This window comes from Cibotium barometz, chromosome 49 (assembly GCF_041138505.1).
Source record: "Cibotium barometz isolate CiBa-2024 chromosome 49, ASM4113850v1, whole genome shotgun sequence".
Classification (NCBI taxonomy): domain Eukaryota; kingdom Viridiplantae; phylum Streptophyta; class Polypodiopsida; order Cyatheales; family Cibotiaceae; genus Cibotium; species Cibotium barometz.
Genome location: NC_141094.1, coordinates 14,437,629 through 14,454,073, shown reverse-complemented (window position 1 = coordinate 14,454,073; position 16,445 = coordinate 14,437,629).

The window sequence follows — 16,445 nt, the reverse complement described above, 5'->3', positions numbered from 1 at the left end:
TGTTGAAGCCAAAGAGCCTCGTGTGTGGCGAGAGAAGCTGCTACATATTCTTCTTCGGTTGTAGAGGAAGCCATCAAGAGATGTCTCTTGGTTTGCCAAGATATGGCTCCACCAGTGAGACGGAAGAGATAGCCGGAGATACTCCTCATGTGGGAGTCATGTCCCCCCCAATCTGCATCTGTGAAGACCTCCAAGGTGAGAGGGCCTCCTCCTGCAACATAAGTCAACCTGTGTGCTTTGGTGGCATGGAGGTACCTTAGGCACCTTTTGAGTACATGGAGGTACCTTAGGCACCTTTTGAGTGCAATGCCATGAACTTTGCGGGGCAAAAAGTGCACGGGAAAGAATGTGGCCAGTGTAACACACATCCAAACGGGTGCAACTAATGCAATACCTAATTTGCCCAAGTATGTTTGCATAGGAAAGTCATGCATGAAGCTCCTATCTACATGAGTGTAGGAGAGATCTTTCAGAGTAAGTTTTGCATTGGTGACCATGGGAGTGGGGGCATAAGATGAATGTGACATGTTGGCATGAGCTAAGATCTCTTCAATGTACTTCTCTTGTGAGAGAGATGAAACTACCATGCGGGTCACGGATTACTTGGATACCAAGGAAATATTCCATGGGTCCATTATCTGTGATGGGAAATTCACATTGGAACATGCTCTTAGTTAAATGCATCATGTACTCATTTGAGGAGACAATGGGAATGTCATCAAGATATAGCCCTACAATTGCCCAACCTTGACTATGATGCAAGATGTAAAGATTGTGATCAGTGATAAGCCTTTGCCAACCCCATGAGAGAAGTGCATCATGCATTCTATGATGCAAGATGTAAAGATTGTGATCAGTGATAAGCCTTTGCCAACCCCATGAGAGAAGTGCATCATGCATTCTACGATACCATTGTTGGGGTGATTACTTCAAGCCATAGATTGGGCGTTGAAGCTTGCAAACAAAGTTGGGATGTGTGGGAGAGACAAAATAAGGAGGTTGATGCATATAAATATCCTCTTCTAATTTACCATGAAGAAATGCAGTTTTGATATCAATGTAATGAAGAGGTAGATTATAATGAGCCGCTAATGCAACAATTAAGCAAAAGGATGCCATACCCAAGACCCGGGTGAGAAGGTCTTAGTGTAGTCGATGCCGTATTGCTGCGTGAAGCCACAGGAAACCAATCGCGCCTTGAACCGATCCAAGCTCCCATCAGATTTAAAATTCTTCTTGAGAAGCCATTTGCATCCCACGGTGTTGTGATTGGGCAGCGGGGGCACAAGAGCCCACGTGTGTTAGTCTTGGAGAGCGTCCATCTCTTGAGACATGGCTTCAATCCATTCAGCTGAATGGGCGCTTGCAAGAGCTTCGAAGACCAAGGGGCATTGTCGGTCTCCCAGGAGCTTGGGCGGAGCATGAGACACCTTCTCGGCTTGGAGGATGACCGAGAAACAAGTTGAGTTGTAGATATCTGCCAAGCTGCGAGTTTTGCCTCATGGGGGAGAGATGCCATCATCATGGAGACTAGGGGTAATGGCTTGAGCTGAAGAGGGACGAGGAGTGGTGTTTGTGCTGGGTGTGGGTGAAGAAGAGGGAGATATTGAGGAGGAGAGGTAGATAGGGCGATCCACTGTGAATCCTGGTGGAAGAGAATGAGAGGAAGGCAGCATGGCCTGAGAGGAAGCACCAAGGGCTGAAGACATAGGACGAGCTACTGAGGCTGCCATGGTAGAGCGCAGAGGGGAAGCACTAGGCTGCTGAGGGCGAGGATATAAAGGCGAGGGTGTGCTGTCGTGGACTGAGGGAACAAGCGACCGTGTATGTGAGGGTGAGGGGGTAGAAATAGGCTGGGTAATGGGGCACTGGAGAGAAGACAAAGTTGGTGTTGTGATGCCATGCATTAGATGGCGCCCAGTTGGTGCAAGTGAGGGTGTGGGTTGGCTGCCATGCAACAGAGGAGTTGGCACCTAGCTGGCTGCATGGCAGTTAGTAGAAGGGAATGCAGAGTGTTGATGAGGGAGTGAGGAGGAATGGCGACTAAACTCTGTGAAGAGTCAAGTGTGCATGGCTACCTTTGGACGGCGGTGAACAGCCATGCGAAGCTGTGGCCTGCACGTGGTTGGAGGGGGTATGGCAGCCATTGAGAGTGTGAGTATGTGCGATGGCGGCTCAGTTGCCACGTTGCCTAGCGAGGGATAGTTGACTATGGTGGATGGAAGTCGAGTGGATGAGCTGCTTGGCGATGAGGTGTTGAGGAGGCTGGGTGTCGAGGAGGCTGATCGTGAAGTGGGACACGTCGCTTGGTGAACTAGAGTGATTAACCTTATAAAGGTTGGTGAGTTGGGTGGGAGGTGATAGCTTTGCCCGCCTATGTGGGCGGGGTGCTGTGGGTAAGAGAGGTGGTAGTTGCTCCAAGGAAGATTGGGATCCTGATCCTATGTGGGCGGAGACGACGAGGGGCTACTAGCAGACGGAGACGACGAGGGGCTCTTGAAGGAGGAAGGCAAGCTCGTGAGTGCATCTTCGTTGAAGATGATGGAGCCACTAAAGGTGAAGAGATGCTCCTTGGGGATGATGTAGCCGATAAGCCTTGTGGCCGAAGCGATCACCGTAGCCCACGAAAATGGCTTTCGAGGCTTTTGCTGCAAACTTGGCTTGATGGCTAGTGTGGAAAGGATATGCGAGGGTGCTGAAAATGCGAAGATGAGCGAGATTTGGTGCATGTCCATACCACAGTGTGTATGGTGTGCTCCCATGGAGAGTAGAAGTTGCAGATCGACTTTGAAGATAGCATGCGGTGGCGATGGCCTCTTCCCAATATGCATGAGAGAGACGAGCCACAACAAGCATTGAGCGGGTGGCCTCCACGAGTGTTTGATTCTTCATCTCTACCACTCTGTTTTGTTGAGGATGATCAGGAATAGTAAATTCATGGTGAATGTGCATGGCAATGTTCTTTGAAAACATTTGAAGTGTATTCGCGCCACTGTTGTCTGAGCTAAGAACTTTGATCTTTCTATCTTGTTGATTCTTCACCTGCTCTTGAAAAAATGTAAATTTCATAAAAGTAGATGATTTTTTTTGAGAGAAAATAGACATATGTGTACCTTATGAAATCATCGATGAATAAAAGCATATATTTGTTGCGTGTGAGAGAGGTGGTTTGCATGGGGCCACAAAGATCTGTATGAATTAAGGCAAGGGGCTCAGAAGCTCTGGAGGTGGATTTTGGGAAAGAAAAGTGTTTGGCCTTGCTAACTACACATCCTTCACAAAATTGGATTGGGATAATCTCCTTGTTGGGAAGCCCAATTGCAAGCTTCTTGTGCTTCATTTGATGCAAGGCACGTGCTGAAATTTGGCCAAGCCTACAGTGCCATAGCAAGGTTTTCTCTTCTGCAGTAGTATTGATAGTAGTAGAGAGGGCTTCTGCTGATGGAGAGGTGTTGCCAAGAGGGGGTAAAGCTTGCTATCTTTAGGACATAATAATGTGAGATTCTTGCCATGATCATCTGTGGCTATAATATGGCATCTATCTTTTAGAAACTTGAACTCAATTCCTTGATCAGTGAGCTCACTAATGGAGATGAGATTTTTCTATATCTTGGGACATAATAGACCTTCTTAACTAAGGTAGATTGGCCATTAGGGTGAGAGATGACCACTTCACCGCCGTAACCCTTTGCTTGTTGTAGGCTATCATCCCATAAGCATACATCCAAGGAGTTGTTAAGAAAAGTAAAATTAGATAGCCAAGAGAGATTAAAGGTCATATGATGGGTTACACCAGTATCTAAATACCATATAGTAGAAGAAGGAGCTTTATGTGAGATACTAGTAGCAAATAGGTGAAGAGGCTAATCATGATAAGTAAGAGGGTTATAGAATTAGGCCCTTCTTGAACCTCAGTGAAGTGAGCTCTTCCAAATCGCCTCTTGTTGTGGTGATTGTTGTTGTTGGAGTGTGCCCTTTGCTTTGTGCGGTAGTCCTTCTCTTCATACCCATGACGGTGGCAATATGTGCATTGCACATTTGAGTAAGGGGTATGTTTAGCATGAGACTGCTTGTGGTGTCCCCCTTTTGGATTTAAGTGATGAGGCCGCTGAGAGTGGTGAGAACCACTTTTGTGATGATGACCATGTTTATGAGCATGGATAGAAGTGGCAACTAGAGCCACTGTTTTGATGTTGGAATGGGATATTTGATTTCTTAAGGCCTCCTCTTGTTGAATCTTTACCACCAAGCCTTGAAGCTTGAGCTCTGTTGTTGAAGCATGAGTTGTAATGAATGCCCTCCATGTTGATGGCCAGTAATAAGAACATTGATTGCAGAGTCTCTGGGATTTTAAGACTAGAGAGAAGGGTTTCATCTAGAAGACCCTGCCAACAATCCAAGAACTTGGTGGTTTCTGGACCTTCTTGCATGTTGAAATTGACAAGTCTCTTTACTAGAGACACTTGATAAATCAAGTCAGTGTGTAGATAGCAATCTTTAAAGAATTGCCATATTTCTTGTGAGGACTTTAAGCTTCTCACCATTTGCACTTGCTGATCTCCGCAGTGAAGAATGCCCTCCATGTTGATGGTAAGGCTGCCAGTAATAAGAACATTGATTGCAGAGTCTCTGGGATTTTAAGACTAGAGAGAAGGGTTTCATCTAGAGACCCTGCCAACAATCCAAGAACTTGGCGGTTTCTTGACCTTCTTGCATGTTGAAATTGACAAGTCTCTTTACTAGAGACACTTGATAAATCAAGTCAGTGTGTAGATAGCAATCTTTGAAGAATTGCCATATTTCTTGTGAGGACTTTAAGCTTCTCACCATTTGCACTTGCCGATCTCCGCAGTGAAGAATGATCTCCATCTGCGCTGTGATGTCTTGTTGCTTCCAAAGCTTGAGTGCTTCGGGTTGCTCCTCAGTGGGTTTGCCATCAACCTTGATGTACTTCCATAATTGGAGTTGCTTGAGATATAGTTTCATTCGTAGCTTCCGTACTAAGTAATTACTGTCATTGAGCTTGTCAATGGAGAACAACCTTGGCCTGGTTGTTACAGTGGAAGAAGAGACTACCTCCATGATACTTGATTGAAGAAGAAAGAGCTTAAGCTTGGAGGTAGGGAGGAGTGAAGCTAAGATGTGAGATCTGAAGATGAAAGAGGCATTGTGGATGGCTAAAGAGTTCTCAAAGCTTTGATACCATGTGAGAACTGTGAGGTTGGTGTGAAGAATGTGTAGAGTAGACACACACACAGAGAGAGAGAGAGAGAGAGAGAGAGAGAGAGAGAGAGAGAGAGAGACGTGTATGTGTAACACCTTGCAAGATTGATTGTATTTCCAAATGACAAGAGAGTCTCTTTATACAAACCAAGGTCACTACAAATAGTAGTGGCCGTTTGACAAGGAGTTGTTACATTTGAAATATAATAGCAATATGCTTCCTAAACTATATAAAAGCATCTTCCTACAAACAAGCAGAGAACATTCTAATATAATATAAAAGCATCTTCCTACAAACAAGCAGAGAACATTCTAATATAAACATATGTCCACTCAAATGGACAGCTCACACCTTAGCCACTTAACAGTACCTCCTATTCCAATCAATGCTAGACATGCATCTAGGTGCCTTCAATAATATAGTCTGACATCGTATCATGTACAGGATCTTGCAATCATCAGTGACACCACCTCAGACCTCGATGTTATGTTCCTCGCCCCATATTTCAACAGTACGTCTATCATCAGTTCTGCACAAATGCCGCCCTTGACACGTTGTTTAGCTATGCCGTCACCTTCTACACTTGCCACTTACAAGCTATGACAGTTGCTATTCCACTTCCATTCAGAAAATTACAGCATAGTAGTTTGAAGTTTGCTTCTCTCAGAATCACCATTCATGCCATCAATTAGGAATGGGGTTAAAACAAGTATTGATCATGCATGCAAGCTAAAAAGACTGCTATGCTTAGACACGATAAATTATTTTCAAACTACTCAACCAAGAATTGACATGCAAAAGTGCCCAATCACTCAAGTGCGGTCCATCCCCGCAAACTAATCGACTTAAGCCGTGTAGGCTACACATGGCCATCTCACCCATGCAAGCCTAGCTTTTTGCTCGATGCATGCTATCATTCAGTCGAACTCCGAAATAGCTAACAGGCAATTAGGTCCCTCCTTTTAATCGACATGTAAAACATGCTTTTGACTCCCATGCAGAGAAAAACTTCTGCCCCTCGATTGTTATCCAAAAGAGCCTGTTGATGACCACGGACCCCTCAAGATAATATCCCCTTGCATTGCTTATAATAGCAGCTAGTTCTTGTTGTTATGTAAAAGGAGACTCTATACATAGCAATATTGTGTGTTACAAAAGGTGGAGAGAGCGAGATAAATAGATAGATAGATAGAGAGAGAGAGAGAGAGAGAGAGAGAGAGAGAGAGAGAGAGAGAGAGAGAGAGAGAGAGAGAGAAGGATTTTTGGCAAGATTCCTTGCCGTTAGCTCATTTGGTGGAGAATGACACAGCCATATATTGGATGAGGGTACTCTAAGCTATATCTATGGTTCAGAGTAATTAGTGAGGCAAAGCTAATACATCACATGGCAGCCATGTGGCCATTTGTAAAGTAATTTTTGGTAATATATCTTCTATTACGAGAGAGAGAGAGAGAGAGAGAGAGAGAGAGAGAGAGAGAGAGAGAGATTTGTGAGAAGGTAACTTCTATATTTCATTTCATATTTTATAAAAGTGTTCACACTACATCACCACTATGTTAATTTAACTAGATCCATGAATAATCTATTATATAAGCATCATTGAATGATGTGTTTGACAAAAAAGCAAATTTGATTCTCCAAGCTTTAAACATTACTTTATGAATTGGACAAAATGCTTGGTTAACAAATTTCTACATTACTTTTAAATTCATTCTAAAATTGCAAACCATAAAGAACTGCATTGCTTAAACCCTAATTCCCATGCATTTTTCTTCTAAAAATAGTAGTGCATATGTGAACCATTACAAAAAATTCTTGATGTTCATAGGACTTTGTCAATGGTGGAGGTTGATGCCCATTTTCACATTATACCTTGGTTTGCATTGAGTAATAAGTTCTTGACCAATGTGTTGCAACATCAGCCATAACCAGAAGAGTATTTAACTATCCTACACCATAATAGAACATCAGACTATGCCTTGACCATGAGATTGAGCACTTATTTAACTATCCTACACCATAATAGAACATCAGACTATGCCTTGACCATTAGATTGAGCACTTGTTTTGGTGTACATTTGGTGTACACTTTAATTAAGGAAATCCCAAGCACGTTATAATTTTCCAACAAACCCTAGCAAACAATCTTACCATGGATTTATTTCCCCCTGCATGCACAGTAGATTGTATTCTGCCATAGGTATTTAAGATGCAAGAAAGGGGACATTATTTAGAGAAAAATCATGGTGTTGTACCCATTCATGTAATGCAGGGATGCCATGAACATGCAAGGAAGCCATGAAAATACAAAAATAGACCTTGGAAAAGTATGGGCTATCTTGCTTAATGTGAAAAGATGATAAAATCACTTACATCCATGGCATAGGCTACTATAGCCCATGGCTCTGAGGAAGCCAAGACTCCAATGGCACAATATGGGGCCAATACCCAAAGCTCTAAGCTAACCTAGCTCCCTAAGAAATGAATTATTATTCGAATGATCAAAAGTTCTAACCTAAGTGCAAGAACACCTTTATATAGGCAAGGAGGACTTTAGCACTTTACAAGGAAATATGAATCTTAACACTTTACAAAGGAATATAAACCTAGACTAACGTTTACAAGTGGGTGTTCATGTGGAACAATATTTATGGTACAAACCATCCCCACTCAAAAGAATTTTGTCCCCCAAAATCACTTGCTAGCTTGATGATGCAAAGTGAAGCAGTAGGCACTGCAAACAGTACCTAGTGGTATAAATCTAGCTATATCTCCCAATTCGGTGATTCAAATTTCCACCACAAGTACTTGAATCAAAGAGGATGACTCAGGATTTGATTAGAGCTTTGAATTTCTCTAAACCAGGTTACCCCATGAATTTTATGACCAAATTTGAGTTCTATGTAGCAAACTATTATTTTCGGCCAAGTAAGCGCATAGCCTCATGAAATCCCATGAACTAGCAAGTGAGGATACTCCTCAATGATGGAATTGGCATATGGTTACCAAGAATTCTCATCATCCGATAATCCTTTCCATATGACTAGAAGCTTTTCGATGGTCCAATTGTTGCGAAGGATTTTCTCCCGATGTCCCATGACCTTTTTGGGAATGTAAACAATGAAACCCTCTTCGCCAATCAGAGGAAGCTCTTCCAATTGCAAAGGATTTTCTCCCGATGTCCTAAGACCTTTTTAGGAATGTAAACAATGAGACCCTCTTCGCTAATCAGAATAGCGTCGGAATGTAAACAATGAGACCCTCTTCGCTAATCAGAATAACGTCGGATTAACCACCCATGAATAATGTGTGTACTCTCCGGAAGTTGTAACTTGTATGCTGATGAGGAACAATAAAAACACATGAGCTTCAATAGGAATCATAAAATACACACTGCACCAAATACTTCAATACTTGAGACAATACACTGAAAAAAATCCTTTCTTCCAAGAAGGGTCTTTATAAAAGGATTTGGATGTAGTGACAAAAACAGGTAATCTTCATCATCATGGTCTTCATCTTCATCTTTATCTTCATCCTCTTCACCATCAAAACAGAATACCCAACCATTGTAGAGCAACCACGGTCAAAGGAGGGAGGCAATGCTTGGTTGGTTAACTCTGGTTCAATTCTGCATAAATCAATCCAAAACATAGGAGTCTTGAATACATTGACAATTGGTAATGTGGGCCCAAAGCTTATCAAAATTCCCACTGTAGGTCTTAGGAGTGAAATCATAAAAAAATTCATACTTGTTTAGCACCATAGCCTCAATGAGGTCTAACGAAAACTGTGAAGGAGGGGGTAGTGCAATGGAACCCGTGCAATATCAAACTTGAAGACCACAAACAAAATGTATGGAGTTCTACAAGAACCAACTACTTCTTCTACTCTCAAAACAAAAACCATCCAAGGTTTCAACACAACCCAATATATACCGAGGCATACAAACCCAACTTCCACACAACTCAAGGAGGCCAAGACCTACACACAAACAAAAAAATCCCCTTTTTAGGGAGTGAAAAAGTGAGTGAAGAATCTCTTGATGAGGCAAGTTAAGGGTGGAATAAGAATAAAGATGTCTATGAAGTAGCTTGGAGCCAACCATCGATAGCCTAGATACTCCTAAAAGTCCACCGACCTCCTTCAAAAATTGGCTCACACAAGCCAAGAGGATATGAATTCACCTCCAAGTATTCATAAATACTACAGGACCTCAGCTTGAGATCCACACTAAAAACAAGGCCAAAAGCTCCAAAGCTCTAGCAAATCTTCAAAACTACAACAATTCTTCAAGAAAGAGCACCATAATAGCTCAACAAGAAAAAGGAGTACCCTTCCCCCAAGGCTTCAATGGGACAGAGAGCCAAACAAGGTCACTCTCTAGCTAATCATGGCCTCCTCTTCACCTCAAGCATCACCATATTCATCTCCAAGAACTTTTGGTAGCACCGGAACCTTCATATGTGAGGAATATGTGCAAGATTTAGGTGTGTGTGTGTAGTGCAAGAGCATAGTGCAAGCCCAGATCAGTGTGTGAGGGGGGGTATGTGCACTTATATAGCCTCTAGGACTAAGATTATTTTGGGAAAAGGAGAAAAAGATCTGGAAAAGGTAAGGCCTTGAGAAAACAATGGGCTTTAGGCCAAAAGAAAACCACAACTTTCTCACTTTTGATGTCTCCCCCAAGTTTTAGGGGAAGAATGCACCCTCTTAAGGGGGTGCATATGGCATCAGACATTTCATCATATCTTGAACTTTTGAAAGGCGTTTTCCATGGGACAACTTTCGTCTTGTAGCTCTCAACAATATTTATCCATATTTGTAGCACAGGGGCACTAGGTCACTCCTCATTTGCAAGCATTTCAAAAACTTGATGCTCTTGGGCATGCTTTTTCATGGTTTTGAGCTAGATATGCACTTAGAATGTGTATAAACATTCTCCCAAAGCTATGACATTGTAGAAGGTTCCTTGTTACTACTTTGAACTCCTATTGGTCACCAATGACCCACAATGATCTTTGGCTCCATGTGTACCACTTGCTAAATCACCTGCAATGACAAGGATACATAGCTTTTCCCTCTCTCTCAGATCCTAGCATATGTAAGCAAACTCCCTAGACATCTTTAGACTTCTTTTGAGTTCCCTTGAGTCTTCATGAAGTCCTTGTGCATTCACATGGCATACCCTCATTCTCAATGAGCATCCATGGAGCCATATACCTCTTGAGAGACTCATTGTTACATATTGCTCCGCTATGTTTGGGACCTAACTCACACATCCTATTCAAGGCTATTCTAGGTACCTTGGAGAATCTTTAGCAAAGCTTCCTTGATAATTCTCATGCCCATAAACCTCCTTAACCATTTATTCACAAGCCTCCTACTGGCCATGACTAGTAAATAACTCAAAGAAATCCCATGATGTAGCACATGACCACCAAGTATCCTATAAAAGCACATCTTCACGGCACAAGTGAAGAGTAGAAAATGTCCTAAATAATGAAAATACTCTTCCATCATGTTATACAAGTTAACTAGTGGATCTATATGTTATATACATCACGAGATGATGTGTCTTAGAATTCTTATCAAAGTGCAAGTGAACAATGCTTCTAAGAAAACATGCAAAGTCCTATCTAGAGGTTCTAGGCATAGCCTAGACTTTATTCAAAAGATATGAGAGGGGGGGGGGATTTTTTTGAAGCTCCATTTGATAAGCTTGAATCGCCCCTTCATCTTCTTATCACCCCCCATAACTTAGCATTCATACTAAGCTACAAGTTTATGTCTCTTCTTCTTCTTCTTCTTCTTTTGGAAGAGCCTTCGTAGACCAAAACATTTCCCTTCACATCCATCCATCCATGGTCCATGAAGCACTATGCACGTGATACATAGACTTTCTTAGTAGTGCACCCCCCGAGGAGTAAATTTGGTAGAGAAAGCATTGTCAAGACGACTATTATAGGTGAACAATGTAACCTCCTTAATCAAGGCTTGTGTCCTTGATTCCTTCATTCTGCTTCTTCAATCTATTCTCTAGTTGTTATTTGTAGAACTCTAAAGCTGGTCACCGGTCTAGTTGAAATTCTTTTGCAAGTCCATCTTCCTTCTTTGCATCTGTGCTTTGTCAGACAATCCAAATTTAGCAAGCATTTCCAAAGTAGGCATTTGTACAAGTATTGGAAAAAGAGCTTGTCCCATCACTAAGCGGTAAGGAGTCATTCCCGTGGATGCCTTCTCAGTACACCTGTAAGGCCACAAAGAAAAGGGCAATTGCAAATCCCAATGACTCTTATATTGTTCCACCATCTTTGTTAAAACAATCCCCAATTGGCCATTGAAATTTTCCACTAAACTATTGCACTGAGGATAATAAGGGGTAGAATATCAATGAGTGATCTTCAATTGAGAAAAAACTTCATTAGCTACATCTGCTCTAAACCCCGGACCATTGTCAGGACAAGATCTCTAAAGGTGTGCCAAACCTACAGCAAATGTCTTTTCGACCACAAACCTTGCTACATTTTTACCTTCAATATCTCACATTGCTCTAGCCTCTCCCTAACGAGTTAAGTAATCAACAATAGAAATAATATAGTTTTTACCTCTAGCCGTTGTAGTTAAGGGTCCAATTGCATCAATTCCCCACTTTTCAAAAGCTCCATGATAGGTGATGGCATGTCTCCTTTCATATGTAAGGACTCTAGGTCCTTGTGCCTTTGTTGACAAGCTAGGAAACTTTTACACCAGTGAGCAACATCTTTTTTCAATGACAGCCAAGCATGTCCAACTAGCATAACCTTCCTATAAGTTAGCTTAAAAATTCCCACTGCACACACCTTCATGTTGAGACATAAGAATACATGAAATTTCTTCCCTTTTAGGCACCTGCCTCATGACTTGATCTATACCCAAGAGATATAATTTCTCATTGACCACTCGATAAACGAAAAGCTTTTCTCACAAATCTTTCTCTCTGCCTCTTGTTGCACTTCCTGGCACAAAAATTGTATGCAAAAATTCTTCAACTTCCTGAAGGCTTTCTCTTCCTTGATAAGCACACAAAAATGATTGAGAAAGAATAAGGCATTCCTAAGAAAACAATTGAGAAAGAACAAGGCATTCCTGAGTGTTTACTGCCATTACATCTCCCTGAGATAGTTCATGAGCTAAAGAAAATATGTTCCCTTGCAACATGCATAATATGATACTTTTCAAAACTTTGAAGCAAACGCTTAACCATCATAATTATTCCCCTTTTAATATTTCATGTTTTTCTTTCCAAATACCTTGCACTTGTCGCACCCACAAGGAAAGAATCTCCCTTGATAACCAACCTTCAAATCTTCATTGCTCAACACTGTGTTATGCCCATGATCAAAGCTTCATACTCTACTTCATTGCATGTGGGTGTTTCCACTTTTCAAACACCTTAAACCCATCTACCTTTAAAATAACAACTCATGCTGTTGAAATAGCACCTCGTTTTGCACAAGCTCTATCATGGAACAAAGTACGACCAATTTCCACCTCTTTTGGCATCTTTACCACCACCTCAGCTTTAGGTACTTGCTTCTCCTGTAAGGATAAAGGAGCATCCTTATATGTCAACAAATTGGCTAATGTAGCTCTTGTCCCTTCTTCCATCAGCCAAGTGAATCGGAACTCTATAATCCATCTCATCATCTTTTTAGAACCTTCATTCATGCTGATAAAACTAGGTAACTGTGGATAGGAAGCTAGGTCCTCCACACTCCATTAAGAGCCTCCCTCTGCCACCGCCATTGCCCTCCGACCGCTATCACCATCGAGCCCTCCAACGGCTCCGACCGCCATCACCGTTGATGCCTTCCAGCGGCTCCGACCGCCATCACCCCTGCTGATGCCCTCTGGCGACTCCTACTGTAGTCACAGCTGGTGACCTCTAACATCTCCGATGTGCATGGCCAACTCCGATGGCACTCATGGAGGTAACACCCCTCTCCCTTTCACGAGGGATGGTGAGATCCTCTTGAGCAGCATCTTCCTTTTCTTGACGGAAGATCTTCCATGATGAGGGTTGAGACTTCGAGGAGGAGGACACCTGAGGAGGAGATAAGGGGAGCACTCTCTTGGCAGTGCAGGAGGGACATACTCTCTCTTGTAGGACATTCATTGTAGGACATTCATTGTAGCACATTATGGCAGTTGACATCTTCCTTTTCTTGACGGAAGATCTTCCCTCTACACTCCATGATGAGGGTTGAGACTTCGAGGAGGAGGACACTTGAGGAGGAGATAAGGGGAGCACTCTCTTGGCAGTGCAGGAGGGACATACTCTCTCTTGTAGGACATTCATTGTAGCACATTATGGCAGTTGACACTCTCTCTTGTATCACCCTCACTTTAGCACATTCGGCGGAGAGCACATTCTTTGGTGTATGAAATTCTCTGTGTTGGAGCATAGTCTCTCTTGTATTATTCTTTCAGCATTTGGATATATAATGTTATGCTCTTGTGGTTTTTTGTCTATCTCTGTGTGTGTGAGCAAGGTGAGTGAGTGATTAGTGGTGGGTGTGGTGTGACTAAGAGGCCCATAGGGATACTGTGGTGCTAGGTGGTGGCCGTAGAGCACAGTAGACAGTGTAGAGCACGGTAGACAGTGTAGAGCATAGGCTTGCATGTCTAGCCAGTGAGGTCGACTCATCCTTGGCAGGTATACTTCCCTGAGAGGATCCACGCTCCCTTTTCCCCAACCCTAGTGCTTGTGTCAGTAGTCCTCGAGTTCCCTAGCGAGGACCGGTAGAGTCATCTACAACTTAGACAAAATTTAGCGATCATGGTGGGACTCTCCTAGATGTCAAGGATATTCTTTAAAAAAAAACTTTTTCTTGTTGGTGATTTCTGTTTGTGGTGAGAGAGTGTTTGTGGTGAGAGTGTTTGTATGCCCCCGAAGGCTAGAGCTTATGGAGGTGATTCACCCCTTCATTCTCCTCGTCTAACTAGTTATCGTACGGTTCTTCCTTATTCCCTTACTCTTCCCTCAGCATCTTCCTCTTCTAACCCTATGGTAGCTCCACGGCTAGAGCCATTGGCTACTGTCCTTAACCGCATGCAAGTTAAAATACCAACCTTCAAAGGTACCATCACTGAAGATGTGGAAGACTATGTGCGGTGGTTCCTCTCTATGTGTGACTCAAGAGGTCTCAAACTGAGATGATGCACACTTGGTCTTGTTCTCAACAATGTTGGAAGAAAGTGCTGACTGGATTGGGCCACCGTGAGGCTATAGTTCTTGGCTACCTTTTGACCTGGGAACTACTTAGATCTCATTACTCAAGGGCTTAACCAACTCTCCATGAAGGCGAGGAAGACATGGGCCCAACTTGTCATAAGAGCTAAATTTTTGGTCGCTCAGCTACCCCAAGATCCTAGAAACTACATGCTACAATAGTGAGTGCTTCAAGCACTCCCTACTCAAACGGCGATGAAGATGAGAAAGACCTTTCTACCACAAGGCACCCTGCAAGACTTCCAAGACCTATACAGCTACACAACTAGAGAATGCTCGCCTCATGGTGGAGTGTAGTACCTCTTAGTCCCCACTTATCCTTGGCATGTCTTCAGCTCCTCCAACTGTTCCTCTAGCCTCGATGGTAGCTACTACATCCGCTTCAATGAATGAGCTAGCCAAGCTCAAGAAGGATCTTGAAGATTTCAAAAGGTCACAACAAGAGGACGTGACCGTGACAACGCTCAGGAAGGAGATCGAGTAGCTCAAGGTGAAAGATCCTCCCAAGACGAGTCCATGGTGCCCGGTATGTAGTTCGCACGGCCATCTTCCAAATGACTGTACCACTAAGAAATATTACTCATTTTGCTCAAAGGAGGGCCATGAGGAAAAGGAGTGTTACTACCTCAACAAGGGACTTTGCCTTATGCAACAACATCTTAAGCAAAGTGCCACCCTGCTTAATCCCTTCGCCAAAAGACTATATGGTGACCCCAACGAGTAGTGCTTCAACTTCTGCCTAGGCCCCTAACCACCAACCAAACCCAACACCCTTTTTGAACCCTCAATTAGTTGGAGTAGCTACCCCCCAATCCCAAGCGTATATTAACCGTGTCACCACTGGTCCCTCCTGCATAGGTGCCCCACATACCCTTCCCTCCTCCATGGCTATTTTTGTACAAACCCCTCCACCGCCCCAGGCCACATCATCTTAGTAGTAGGGAGCTCAAGTAGCCATGGTAGCATACACCAATACCCCTTATCCTAGAGCAACCCTAACATACAACCCCCTACCTATGCAAATCCCATATCAAGTAGGCACTCTCCCAACCTATCAATCATACCTCCCACCTGTTCCTAGTCCCACAAACACCCCAAGTTTATCAAAACCCACCCCTTGGTGGTCTATGCGGAAACTCCTCCAGTACCTCCGACCGCTTCTAACAACATGTATGGGGCTCGGCCTAACCAAAGGTTCGCTAATCACCACCTGACCTCTTTTATGCTACTGTTGTGGGGGGAGTGGCCACATGCAAGCTCAATGCATTGTACAAGAGGGCTCACCCCCCATGCCTCCATTGCCCGAAGAGCCGAGACCACTACACCCGGGATTGTCCTCCTAGAACCCCATCGTTTAACATGCTGGAAGTAGTGGTGCCATCTCCCAAGGTTGACACTCCAATAGTGGTAGTGGTGCCACCTCCCACTGCTGGCACTGTAATAGTGGAGCGGTCGTCACCCGGTCCTAAGGAGCCCCAACGACACCAACTCCTCCTCTTGATGGTGCAATTTACCCATCCATTGTGGAACAAGCTTATAAGGAGGCCATGGAAGAATTCATTCAAACACCACCCATGGAGAATGAAGCGGCTCCTACCTTGGTCATTCCCCCAACCACCACACCTTCAAAGGCGGATGAGGGGTCTACCCATCCCAAGGTTAGTAATTTACATTGGGAGGAAGTGTTGGCAAGAGCAAAGGTGGAAATCACCCTTCCTTAATTATTTGGTTTGATCCAAGAAATAAGAGAGCAATTGCTCGGCTTGGTCCAGCATTGGATGGATTCGAAGGCAATTAGGGGTAAAGCCACATCTAGTAGTAGTGGGCGATGGCCTAGGAAGCAAGCAAGGGTATGCCTCATTACCCCAACAGTGGCCGATCACCGAAGCTCATGGTGGTGGGTGACTGTGGGAGGAACTCAAATTGCAGGGGCCATTCCAAATGGT